Below are 12,264 nucleotides of genomic sequence, written 5' to 3' on the forward strand. Positions count from 1 at the left end.
GGGCGATAGTTAGCAGAGTCATATATACCAAGTCCCGCTTTCTTTAAAAGTGGGAAAATCACTGTTTTCTTCCATATGTCTGTGAAAGAGGCTTGCTCCAGAGATTGATTGAGGATTTTGGTGACGTGAGGGTTTAAGACTGACACTAATCTGGTCAAAACAAAGTGTGGGCAAGGATTAAGTAGGGATCCTGCCTTGACCTCGGTCATGGCTTTGGCTGCCTCTTCCTCTGAAAAAGGGGCCAGAGTGTCAAGGTGAAATTGTGCAGAGGGGTGAAGTCCTGTCTTGAGCTTCAGCCACCCAATGATGTCCCTACCTTGTCCCACACTAAAGCTTCCTTCTAAAACATTGGATCCAACTACTGGCTAGACTGGGACAAGAATCATTTTTATTATAAAGTTATACTTTTTCTACATTTGTTCAGAAAACTCCATTTGATTTATTTTCGAGCCGTAAGCATATGTTTGAGAATAAACTCGCATGGATGCAACAGTGGGAATGGGGGTGTCTTAACTCACTCAGATGAGCATTCTCAGGGTGTTAGTGGAGTTGTGGAGTTCGGATGCTCAGAGTCTGTGTGATGGATTCAACCGCGACTAACAGCACTCAAGGTATAGGCATATGGCCAGGGTCAGACTGGGGTAGAAAATAAGCCCGAACACCAAAGTAAAAGGGGCTTCCATTAGCGAATCAGATGTGATAATTGGAGCAGTTCTGAAAACACTTTAGATGGGTGTTTTGCAAGGTATGGGAGACAGTATGCATTTATGCTTGCTGAAGCCAATGTTTATGGTGGTAATATGAGTATAAAAACTGGCCCTCCAGATCATAAAACAGGCACACAAACAGCTAAATAAAACTGGCTGACAAACTGATCTGTCAGACCAGCTCTTCTGACACTGCCAGATTGCCCTACAGGCCAGTCCGACCCTACATGTTATGCCCCCCATGAGCCACACAAAAGGCCTGGAAAAAACAAAGGGCATGATTGTCAAACAAAAAGACCTAGTCAATGGCTCAGTAACATTATGCTGTAGAGAAACAGTACAGATATTTACCCTTTGCTTCTTCGATGGCTAGCCTGAGAAAATTATTTTTCACTTGTTTTATTTCCATCAGCTGCTTGGAGGTTCACACAGGGTCTGATTTTCAAAGCTATGTGTACATGCAAGTCAAACTTCGATGTCTAACGTGCATCATTAACACATTATTCTCTTCCCCCTTCTTCTATTAATGTTCTATCCCTTTTTGTGAATGTTTTAGCTACATCTCCTCAGAAGTGATCACTATTAGGGATACCAGCACTACACTACTACTTCTCCACCACCATCCTTGTACACACCCACTGCGCCCACACATCACTCTGCACTCACACGTTGACACATCTCAAGATGAATTCATCAGATTAACGAAAGCATCCGACCCTGTGCACCAACTGACTTACTGTGTCCCCAGAACTCCATACTCTGGCCGTCACAGCTACTGCTCTGCTTTGTTTGCCCAATCTTTTAGGTACTCTTTCACTTTCAGTTTCAGTTTCACTTTCCCACCGATCCACATACCATGGTTCTCAGATGAACTGATTGAGTATCTATGTCCCTGTGAGTGCTGCCAGTTATATGGGTGGAACCACCACAAGGAAACAAGCGATCATATCAGGCCCATTTTGAGATATAAACCATTTGTTTTACCATGGGGCTACTTCGTGGATTCAGATTCGCTCCAGCTTCTGTTTCCAATGGAAATCCTTCAATAGACTGTGCATATTTATTTATTTAAAGAGGTTTATATAGCTTTGGCAACATCAGGGTTATCAGAGCGCTGTACAGCTGGGACACAGACAAAGACAATATACAAGACAGCGCTGGAGAGCATGGATTACACAGTACATGTCGATTGAGGTTCAGTTTACAATAGTTCGTGGAAGGGACAATGATGAGTCTAATGATTTGCTAAGGGCTGTGATCTGTTGGATCTTTAACTAGTCCACCCTGATCTGTGGTGCGACTGGAAATTAACTACTCATATGCCAGTGGTTCAGTAGAAGTGAAATTGCCTGCCCCCCTAAAACTTACATCTTGAACTAAGGCTTATTTTGTTTCAGTAGTGGCATTTTTAGTCTAGGGACTGTTAGAACTATATTTGCTGGAAAAGCAGCACCAGGGTCTCAAACCTTCTGAATTCTACAGCCCTCTTACAGAGCCAGAGACAGTAAAGCAGAGTCTTTGTTTAACAGACAATGAAGTAAATGCTGATGAAGCCTATTGGCTTGTAAGGGAACTGAGATGCTTCCATATAGAATAGCACTGGGAATAAAACACAATTCCATTAGAACCCGTTCATAAATACCTGTTCTTCCAGAAAGTTATAGCATGGACTCGACCTTAGGTTTATTGTGTGTAAGACTTGACTACTTGGCTTCCCTACCCCAGGCAAGTCAAGTGCCCAATGTCTTACTTCACCATTTGGAGTTCAATAGTATTGGTCATACTGGTACACCAGTGGGATACAACAGTACCTACATAGAAAACTGACACCGGGGCCACCATTAATATTATGGCGGCCGCCCTCCACCACACGCTGCGACCTACACCTCCGCTTCAACCCTCCGCGATAGTGGTGTTTGTGTATGGTCAGGATACTCCGTTGAAGATCCTGGGGCGTTTTAAAACGGCGGTGACGCATGGAAACCAGAGAGTCCACACCAACATCTACGTTACCTAGGACGGTCTAGGCATGCTCCTAGGGTGCCGGGCTGCCGAGGATCTCGGGATCGTGTCTTTCTCTTTGAGCGTACGTCAAGAGTCCATACAACATCTCCTGGAGGAGTTCGCAGAAGTGTTTGAAGGGATTGGAAGATTCAAAGGGAAAGAAATTCACCTGCATGTGGACCCCACCGTCCAATCGGTTGTCTTACGGCATCGCAGGATTGCGTTCCATCTGAGACCCCAAGTGGAACAGAAACTGAAGAAACTGGAGGCTGCCGGCATAATTGAAAAGGTGACAGGACCCACTCCATGGGTATCACCCATTGTGGTCACCCGGAAGCCCAAGCAGCCTGGAGCGGTACGCATCTGTGTCGATATGCGCCTCCTGAATGCCGCCATAAAGCGTGAGCGGCACATCACCCCTACCATTGATGACCTCATTGGAGAAATGGTCGGAGCATGTTGGTTCTCCAAGCTTGACTTACGATCCGGCTACCATCAACTGGTTCTTGACGAAGCGTCCCGTAACATAACCACATTCTCCACCCATGTGGGACTGAGACGCTACACCTGGTTAAGTTTTAGAGTATCCAGCGCTGCGGAGGTGTTTCAACATTTCATACAGGAGTTAATTGCAGACATTCCAGGAGTCATCAATGTCAGTGATGACATAATGGTCCATGCCAAGTCTTTACCTGAACATAATGCCCGTCTTACCCAGGCACTACGGAGGCTGCGAGAAGCTGGTCTAACGCTTCATCGTGAGAAATGTGAATTTTTGAGGACCAAGCTACAATTCTTTGGCTATATCTTCTCCACAGAAGGCGTCAACCCAGATCCCGACAAAGTGCGAGACATCAAAAAAGCCATTGCCCCTGCTAGTGTGACTGAAGTCCGAAGTTTTCTGGGGATGGTCAACTACTGCGATAGATTCATTAAGGACTTGACATCTCTCACGGCGCCGCTCCTGGAATTGACCAAGGACTCTGTCCCCTGGGAATGGGGCCTCCCTCATGAAAAGGCCTTCAAGGACATTAAGGATGCCCTTTCAGAAGCGACCACACTAGTATTTTTTGATCCGGAGAAGATGACTCAAATTGCCGTGGATGCTGGCCCGGTGGGCCTAGGTGCTGTCCTGTTACAGAAGCTACAACCGGAGGAGGACTGGGCGTCAGTGGCGTTTGCAAGCCGATCTCTAACGGTGACAGAGTAACGATATTCTCAAATAGAGAAAGAGGCGATCGCCATTCAGTGGCGGTGTCGCCACTTTCACCTCTACGTTTATGAGAAACCATTCGGAGTCACAACGGATCTCAAGCCGCTGGTGGCCCTCTCCGCCGGGACATCCACAAAACCTCCGCCGAGGATCGAGAAATGGATGCTCCAGCTGCAGGACTACAATTGCCGTGTGGAGTATCAGCCGGGATCCCGCAACCCGGTAGGTTACCTATCCAGACACCCCCGAGAAGCCACTGAAAGAGAAAAGGAGGATGCAGCGGACACAGAAGAGTATGTTAGATACATTGCTGCCAGGTCCTGTCCTCTTCCCCTATCGATGCAGAGCCTAGCTGAAGCCACGGCACAAGATGATTGCCTCCAACGGGCTAAAAAGATTCTACAGCATGGTAATTGGCACAAGGCCAAGGAAGATTGGAAGATCTTGACTATTCATGCTCAAAGGATAATGGAAAGCTTGCATCATGTGAAGGATGAACTCACCGAAGACCCCACTGGATGTTTGCTGCGAGGGCACCGTCTGGTGATACCCACTGCGCTCACCGACAGATGTGTGTAACTTGCACATGTTGGCCATCAGGGCATGGTCAAGACTAAATCCCGTCTTCGCTCTAAAGTATGGTTTCCACTCATGGATGAACTGGAAGAAAGCATGGTTCGTTCTTGTCCAGCCTGCCAAGTTACTGGAGATTTGCCTCATCCTGCCCCGATCATGACCAAACCTCGCCCGCAATCTCCCTGGTCCTATGTGAGCATGGATTTTGGCAGTCTTCCCGACGGTCGGCAAACATTGGTGGCAATCGATGACTATTCAAAATATCCGGAAGTGGAGATCGTTGGGACGCCCTGCGCAGTGGAGGTGATACCCAAAATCGAGAAGATAATGGCCACCCATGGATTGATGAAAGAACTGCGGACCGACAATGGACCACTGTTTCATGGACAAGAACTGTCTGAATACCTCACCAGTCTTGGAATACAGCACTGTCGAATCACGCCCCATTGGCCTCAAGCCAACGGTGAGGCCGAACGATTCATGAGGACCCTTAACAAAGTCTTACGAATTGCCCATGACAAAGGACAATCTATTGAAGTCGCCATCTTCACGTTTCTGCGTAGCTATAGGCAGACCCCTCATACCACCACTGGAGTAGCCCTGGCACACCTGCTGTGGGTCGGGTCATCACCGACACCATACCTCATCATCCTCAGTGGGAGCCAAAGAGTCCTGATGACCCCCGGATTGATATGAGGCGGAAGAAGGCTCATGCTCAGGCGAGCCATCGTCGTAATGCTCAAGCCAGCATGATCAAAGAAGGTGACCTGGTCCTGTTGAGAAATCGGGGTCAAGCGGGTAAATTCCAACTCCCTTATGAAAGGTTGCCCTGGACCGTGGTGAGCGTCAAGGGAACCCGAGTCATTGCTACCCGAGGAAGGGAGACTGTGACTCGTAACATTTCCCATTTCAAACTATTTCATGCCAAGGCCATGGTCCCTGCTGCAACCTCCCCTGCCCTTTCTGGAATGGCGCTGGGTGTTTGTGGGGCCACTGCTCCCACCATCCTGGATGGCGCCGGTGAAGACACTGACTTGAGGGATTTTGGGGCTGGTGAAGCTGAGGCGGAGAGTAGTGACGACACCCCCACAGCGTCTGGCCCCATACAAACTGAAGAGGCTCCTGAGGCGGCTAGTCCTTCGCTGCCTGGTCGAGGCCTGTCCCAGTACAATCTGCGGATAAATCCAGAACCCTCATCGCAACTGGGAGGCTATGTAATGTAAGACTGTTCCTTATATCTTGTTCTGTTTATTGAATGCACATGCAGCAGTGGCGGGGAAAAGAGTTTCAGCTGGACTATCACAAGTTTGGTAATTGACAAGCAAAAGACTGTGTATGTTATGTTGTTTAAAACCTTGTTGGGGAGGAATGTAATGTCGCGATACGTGATGACTGAGTTACGTCGTGACGTATGTACCACATGACCCCGAGTTAATAAAAGGTCAGGGGCGTGCTCACGTCGGCCAGTTGGCGACGGAGACGACTACTTGCAGCTAGCAATCACCCAAGGCTCCTGTCCTTATTAATGTGCTAGGCCCACAGCCCCCATACCGTCACGTCCACTACTTGAGTGTCGGCGCTCTCCCAGTGCGCGTCACAACAGCTTCCAGTCTCCCTGGGAGCGCAAATCATCGGCGCCCTATGCCAATCATGAAGTTGCTTTCATGCCTGAGTCTGGGAGCCTCTGCCTGCAGTGGGGCCATAAGAGGAGCAGAAGACGGCGATGCAGTGGGCTGCAGGTCAGTTCTTTTTATCTCCTTTTCTTCATTGTTCACCCCCCTTTCATCTTACACCGGCCGTTAATCTGCCCTAGTTTTCATTTTTACACATTTTTTATATCTATTTAATTTCTAAGTCATCCCAGAACCCCAGTATTATCAGTAAGAGAGATAATGCTCTCGATATGTGCACAACCTGTTGTTATATTCCATTTGCTTTGTTCCAATAGGTCTGTATTTTCTGGCACGACAATGTATATGATCCCACATGGCCTACCTCCTCGGGTAGGCCCATGAGTAGATATATCCAAGTACCTCCATTTCAAGGGTTTGAGTAGTATATTCTGTGCAGTGTCAATGTAACTTCGGTCCTTATTACAACCTCTCTATAATGAATTAACACCTCTTGCCAACCTTCGTCAGACACCTTACCTACATCCCTCTCCCATTGTTTTACCTTATTGAATACATATTATTATTAGCTGACGATTTATAGGTTTTGCCGTGATCTGTAAACGAGAGCAAGAGAGAGAAGAGGATGAAAAAGGGTCAGAGAGAAAAAGATAGAGCTAAAGAGAGAGGGTGGACCAGAAAAAGAGAGAGAGAGAAAAGAAAGTAAGAGATAATATAATGGGGGTATTATTTCCCCTTGTGTTGACGATGAGACACTTATTATGCGACTACTGGTGCTAATTGCAGTGCTTTGAGCTTGATGAGGTGCGAACCCCATTAGGGATGGGCCGCCCTTTATGTGAGCGCCAAAGCACATTGACAAGTGTGAAAGGAAAGAAGATGGAGAGGCTATCAGAAACAATTACCTGCACGAAATCAAATTGATGTGCCGGCTTCGAGGATGATTTATGTGGCAGTAATGGTGGCACCGCGCATGCCACTCACTGCATGGCACTGCGGGCGTTTGGAGCATAGCGCCGAGCGGAAGTAGCCTTATCTTGTCGTAGCTGCTCTCTTATGTAAACAGATGCTCTTTTAAATACAAAATACAACCAGACAAGAATCGCAATAATGTATATGGGAACACTTTACCGCCTATGGCACCAACAACCTGAAACGACGTGTTCAAAATATAATATAAATACTAATAAGCACTTTGAAATAGAGTGTCTGTAGGCACTGACATTTGGCACACAATTTTCACATGTTCCTCAAACAGAGTCAATTAATGACTTAAACGATTTAAACTCCCACACAATAAAAAGTTAGATAATTCAAATAAGTGAAGAATACAAACCTGGAATCGCAGGCAATCCAAGTGCCCACATTCACAATATAAAAATTAACCGAATCTGATTGGATGAGATCTCATTTTCTCTCGGCATGCATTTCAAATCCGCGGACCCAAAGCTGCGTAGTCGACTCGAAGCTGCCAGATTGTCTGACTGCAGCAGAGAAAAATATGTTGCACCGCCATTGCCGGAAGCGTAGCTCGGTTCCGCGTCATGAAAAAAACAAGCATTTACAATGCAATGGTTTCGCCTTTTGAAAAGTTTGAGCTATTGGCATTGTAAATGACAACATTTTTATTTATGTGTTAGTTTTGAAAACAGATAAATAATTGGCATTGTCATTTACAGTGCCAATAGCTTAATCTCTCGCAAATGCACACACAAACACACAGACCCCCCCCCCCCCACACACAGAGAGCCCCACATGAAATCAAATGCTGTAGAATGCACTTGGTGGTGAATAAATGCATGTGCTGTCACCGACACACGGCTGTATATCTGTCCCTGTCTCCTTGGTGGGGTCTCTCTGATCCGGTATTGTGAACACAGCCGCTCCTGGCAGGTTTGAGCTATCAGCCTGGCATCCCTAGATGGCATCGGGGAGGAGGTTGAGACAGGGGACGGGGGTGGGACACAGGGCTACCAGGTCGAACGGTGCATACAGCATCCTCAGGAAGGGGCCTGGAGCGCAGTGGGGACAGGCGCCTGCAGCAGCTGCAGCGCACAGAACGTTGGAAACACTGATTCGTGCTGTGGCACTCTAGAACAGAAGCGTGTTAATGCATCCTCAATCAGGCGGGGTGTGTGCTGGCTATATTTAGAGGGACGAGTGACAACTAATTACAGACCAAGCGACTCCCAGCCGGCAAACATGCCTGGTGTGACAGGCAAAATGTGGACACAGCTATCTTCTCGCTTGTACACTCACGTTAGTAGGTCAAATAATAAAAAAAAAAAATTAGGTAGCTGTAATGGGGTAATGATTTATTGGGAGAATATTGCGATGGGTGGGGGAGCCATAACACTGAGAATATCAACAAGTCAAAATGCGACAGATTCAAGTTTTATTAATAAGCCCCGGTCATGACTAGTAGGATATCTCAAAATGTTGCAAACTCATTGAGCGTTTCTTGCCTCTTATGCTGACAAAAAACTTTTAGCAGAAAAAGACACTGATCCAATCAAGTAGACCAGGGGAAAACACGGTCACGGAGCCCATAATCTAAAGATGTAAACCAGATAAATTATTATTTTGGGTTAAAAGGGCTCCCAATAATCAGGAAAATCGCAGTTGTCTCCGAATGACGAATAAACAGCCCCTCAGTATAGAACTTCCTATTTGAAACCGGTGTGCAGCAGTCCTTCACCCATGCCGATTGCAGATCAAGTTAAGTCTATTACAATGCGGCGCTAGACAGTGAAGAGTGTCTGAGACCTTTAGTTACAGACCGTGTGGCGCTTGCGTTACAAAGACTGTGAGGAGCTTGAGCAGGTGGTAAATGTCTAAGTAAAACCCTTCGGTAAAGAGAATAACACGCAGAGCAGCACAGGCTAATTCAATCAATATCCGCACAGTTTTCACCCATTCCAAGAGGTGTAAACTCATAATAGGAGTGTAAAAGGGCAAAGGCGCTTTAACAGTAATCGCGGCTGGCCGGGGTCCCTGCCCATGCACTCCTGACTCATGATCTGAGCCTTCAGTTTATACTATGGTGGAGAAGGCACGCCTCAAACTCTTGCAGTCTAACCTCCTTCAAAACCCGAAAGCTCCAATGCGTAGAGCTTCAGTAACGTGCCATACACATACTGTTGCTTGTATTCGCACCCTTCTATGCCACCCTAAACAGTTACCCCACTAGCTGGTAACAGCGCTATATAAAGAAATAACTTGGCAGCAGTCCCCTTATCAGCCGCTCCGTTGGCCCCCACCAATGTCGGCGCCACCTGCGCCCCAGAAGCAACTCTGTACGGTGCTGACGCATCACCAGCCCAACAAACTAAACACTACACCACAACAGAGCCGAAGCCATCTCCACAACACACACGACAGCAGGGGAATGTCGGGGTGCAGGCAGCCGCCCGCTGTCCCGAGCCCTGCACTTCACTTCAGCATCCCAGTCACACATTCGCCCCCTCCTGATCCCGCAGTGAGATCACGGCCTGGGCCTCCAATCACTGCTGTTGCCGGGGTAACTGAGAACACAACATTGGCATGACTGCTGCACTGCGAGTCCGCGCGGAGTGGGAGGGCGGGGCCACAGTTATAGACAAGATTAATTCTTACGGGGTAACCCAGTATCCCTGAGAACCTGGGCAATACAGTAGTAATTTCAACAGTGGTTCTTTCGGGTATCTAACCAATTGCTTTGAATCATATGCATACCTTCAGCATTCAAAAATATGCTACATTAGTCATCTTTGGAGTGCAAAACCAAACACAAAAAGAAGGGTCAGAGTATATTTTAATTAAACAGTTATTTTTTCTTTTTTCTTTTTAGTTGTCAACTGACACCTTCCGTACGAACATAAAAAGCAATTTTTTTACTTTTTCACAAAATACAAATTGCGGCGCAACAATTCAAATCAGTGTGAGAAGTGACTGAGTGTGAAATATCGTGACATTGTGACATATATATGTGAAAATCTATATACAAGTGAATAAGTGATTATGAGGAAGGGGGGAGAGGTTTATAAAAGGCCAGTTTCTATCTCGTTAATACTCAGGACCAACACGCTATTTCAATTAGCCATGATGCGTTGGACTCGGTAAATTGGTCCTTTGATGGTTATGTCGACGTTTCGACCCTGTGGACCCCTTGTTTGTGGGTCACTGGCGGGTCTTCTTCAGGACGGGAAATGGGAAAAGATTATTGCGCCGGGTCTTCACCGAGCAGACATCCTTATATTCTACTTTATGCAGGTGTCTTCATCAATCTTGAATCTATTCTGTGTATCATGTGGCCATATTCAAAGATATTCCTAATTATGGGGTGACTGTTCTCTCTGAACACCACGATCGTTGTGCATCACTCTCAACGATCAATTGTATATGTGGGTATACATATTGCTGTCTTCCATCAAATATGCCCTCTCACATTCAATGTGGAAATTTTGTGCAACGTGGTCTCCTTCGTCAAACTGGAATCATGGAATCATCTGCTTCGCTAAGCGGTGCCGACTATAGACGAGGCACATTTCTGAATGAGAGACTATTATGAAGCCGTGCATAATGGAAGGCAAAGCGCAGTTGTCTCCGAATGACATGAATAAACAGCCCCTCAGTATAGAACTTCCTATTTGAAACCGGTGTGCAGCAGTCCTTCACGCATGCGGATTGCAGATCAAGTTAAGTCTATTACAATGCGCACATGCCAGAAGGCTAAGAATACCACATATGTGCAGAAAAAAAGTAAAAAACAAAACCTTCAGAAACAACAATCCCTGGCCTTCAAACATATATTACAGATTGTGTACTGAAAGCAGTCACCCCTGCGGATAGACTCGATAACATAAGGCAATACAGGAAGCATGCCAGAATGGATTCAGCATAGTAGAAATATAGATGCCGCCGAAATTAACAATCGTGCCCTATAGCCCCTATTAACTAAATAAATCTTCACTTACAGCAAGTCCGTGGCAAACAGTCACCATACCAACGAGGTAGAAATCACCTGACCAGTTGGCGCCGAAGAACTATAAGGACATACGTGAGCTGAGTAAGACGTGCGCTGATAGGTTAGTGCTATTGTCAATGGTAAACAAACACGGAATGTTGGAGTCCGCCGCGTCGTGAAGTCATGAAGCCATTGTAGAACAGTGAAAACTGAAAATAACGGTGCATAGACGTTCGCTGCATAGTGATGATAATGTCACCCTGAAATGGTAATAGTGAAAACAACATAGAAATGAACCAGTGACGGTGCCGAAGAACGTGAGCTTAGTAAGACATGCGCTGATAGGGTAGCGCTATTGCCAATGGTAAACAAACACGGAACGTTGGAGTCCGCCGCGCAGTGAAGTAATGAAGCCATTGTGCAATAGAGTTAGTGATGCGAAAAAAAAGTGCGGCTCACACTGATATTTCGTAGTTGATTGTTTTTCTTTTCCGATGGGTGCAGTGCAGCGCGGCTTCTTTAAGACAAGCACCTACGAGGACACGGGGGGGGGTGGGAGAGGACACGGACGGCGGGAGGGGGCGGGAGAGGACACAGGGGGCGGGAGGGGGGCGGGAGAGAACACGAACGGCGGGAGGGAGGCGGGAAACGTGCCGGGGAAAAACACTCACGATGCCTCCGCCCCAATACATCTGTCCCAGTGCTGCTCTGGATGTGGTGCCTCGGCTGACTGCTCTGAAACAAACAAGCACCTACGAGGACACGGGGGGGGCGGGAGAGGAACGGACGGCGGGAGGGGGGCTGGAGAGGACACAGGGGGCGGGAGGGGGGCGGGAGAGGACACACGAACGGCGGGAGGGAGGCGGGAAACGTGCACAGGACAGCGAGGGGAGGGGGGACGGCGGGAGGAGGGACACAGAAGAAGGCAGGACAGCAGCAAGCACGGCCCGGCCGGACCAGATTCGGGGGCGTTCCCGGCTTTTGGCTGACATCGCATGACGTAGCCAAAAGCCAAAAATTCTCGGGAACGCCCCCGAATCTGGTCCGTGAATGACGGACAGATCTCTGTTCCAATGGCTAGCCTCCATTTATGGAGCTAGCCAATGGGACAGGGGGGCGTATTCCAGAGTCTTTACTGAAATTAAGAGATTTCTCTGGAGGCGGAGCTTACGCTCCGTTCTCCAGGCG

This window comes from Lissotriton vulgaris, chromosome 2_1 (genome assembly GCF_964263255.1).
Source record: "Lissotriton vulgaris chromosome 2_1, aLisVul1.2, whole genome shotgun sequence".
In the NCBI taxonomy this organism is placed as follows: domain Eukaryota; kingdom Metazoa; phylum Chordata; class Amphibia; order Caudata; family Salamandridae; genus Lissotriton; species Lissotriton vulgaris.